Genomic DNA, 2,184 nt, shown 5'->3' with positions numbered 1-2,184 from the left:
ATAACCCCAATGTATTTTCCCCTTGACATTATTTTTCAGAGATTAGCAACCAATATTTTAATTCCTAATGCAGATCTCTACTGAATGCATCTCTACTCAATGCCATCTTTTAAATGGTCAATCTACTACACTGTACTAAGTCTATTCAGTAACTCCATTATTTTAGTCTAACTTCTAATAAGAAGTCTGGGTATTGTAGTACTGATAATACTTTAGACCTTTTTCTTGCTCACTCTACTTCTCACGATTAAGAGGAATTTAAGAATTTCTTATTTTGATTAACATTCTAATTTATATGCCAAGTATGATATCAGGAGTTAGTACCGACCCTGACTAGACTATAATAATATAATCATGACCAAAGAGAAAAAGTGACTGAAAAATGCCAGTAATTTGTGCAGGTCCTTAGTAAAAGCTATGTAGAATATGGATGTCTCTACCGAGTTTCTAATATATGTATAATAGAGCAAACTAGTTTTTGTCATTTTGCTTTGTTTTTCAAATCAGGTTATAATATTGGCTGTATAGCAGAAGACCTCAGTCAACTTACACAACTTTTCTGAGCTTCTATTTACTCACTTGTAAAAAAAAAAAAAGAGAGAGATAATTAGTCTAATTTGCTATATAGCCTTGAAGATTTAATATGATATGAATAAGGACATACCTAGTTCAGCATACAACACAATACAAATGTTCTCTATAGAAGAAATTTCCTTAAATTTTGTATCAAACTTCCTGGTGGCTTAAGTGTAGTGATGACTGCCTAAATATTCATGTGTTAAAATTTTTTTAAAGTAATGCAGATAAACAATGAAAGTATGTTAAAAAAAAAAAGACATAACACATGCCTTAAGGGTAACTAGAAAACAGAAGACATGATGTTCAAATCATATATAGTAAAATAAACACTCAAGCCAACTAAGTTAGTTGGTAGAATTGGATAGATACTGAAGACAGGATGCAAAAAAAAGATGGTTGTTACAGATAATTTCATATTTTTATTACTTTAAAAAGAAACATATTATTAACAAAAAAGAGTAATTTGATGAAAACCGTGTTTACTCCTTTAGCCATCACAATATACTAAGTTATTATTAGGAACAATCAGGAAAATGATTTATATTTTATAGCCACTGGATTTTTATTTAGAATTGTAAATCAATGAGAAAATGGAACCCACAGACTGAAAGAAGAAACATAGTTACTTTCCATTTAAAAGAAATCTCAGGCAGTTTTCTTAGCCTTGCAAGTATTTGTGACGCAAATATGGGAAGATATGGTAAAAGTTGAAATTTTATATTTCCTTTATGGGATCTTCACAATGACATCCATTCATTTCTTTCTAGACAACACTATGAAGCAAGTTTTTGAAAGCTTATTTTACTTACTGGTTTGTAAGGATATAAATAAAAAGGTTCAACATGGGGGCCATCGTGGTGTTGAGAAAAGCTACTCCTTTGGTCAGTGATACTCTTTGGTTTTTTTTGTTTTGTTTTGTTTTGTTTTGCTGAAGGTTGATGTATGTGAATACAAAGCACCCACAAGAGATGGAAGTGACACTCAAGAGAGAGGAACATGTGGAAAAGCCTTTTACATCTGACTAGCCGATGGCATTCTCAGAATGGTGCTAAGGATACACATGTAGGAAAGAATCACTGATGCCAACGTGAAGAGCAGAGTAACAAAAGCAAAGTAAAAGCCAATCATCTCTAAAAGCCATGTTTGAGAATATGAGAGTTGTAAAATGGGGAAATAGCCACAAGAGAAATCAATTATATTGTCAGCACAGAAATTTAGCTAGAGAATGAGCATGAGTGGTAGGAAAATGGTAAGGGATCCTCGCAGCCATGACCCAAAGTCAAGGAGAGTATAGATTTTCTTGTTCATGATAGTAGTGAAATTAAGAAGCTTGCAGATGGTAATGTAGCAATCAAAAGACATGGCCATGAGAAGAAAAATCTCTGACATACCCATAAAGGTAAAATAGTTGAGCTAAACAGTTGTTATAAGAAATGTCTTGACTTTAGTAATGATTGGTGCCAAAATTTTAGGGATAGACACACTGATGAATGTAATTTCTAAGAAGCAGAAATTCCTCAGGAAATAATACATAGGAGCCTTGAGAAGACAGTCTGTCAAGGTGACCTTCTGTTAGTAGTGGTTATGCTTCTGGTGACACTTAAT

The 2,184-nt window shown here is 32.7% G+C and overlaps 1 pseudogene; it reads right to left on the bottom strand.

Moving 5' to 3' along the window:
* Positions 1-1,384: 1,384 nt before the first annotated feature.
* LOC115305181 overlaps positions 1,385-2,184 on the bottom strand; it is a 2,630-nt pseudogene continuing 1,830 nt past the window's right edge.

The sequence above is a fragment of the Suricata suricatta genome, chromosome 10, assembly GCF_006229205.1.
Source record: "Suricata suricatta isolate VVHF042 chromosome 10, meerkat_22Aug2017_6uvM2_HiC, whole genome shotgun sequence".
In the NCBI taxonomy this organism is placed as follows: Eukaryota; Metazoa; Chordata; class Mammalia; order Carnivora; family Herpestidae; genus Suricata; species Suricata suricatta.
Note: the sequence above shows the minus strand (reverse complement) of the source record. Positions and strands in the feature narration are given on the sequence as shown.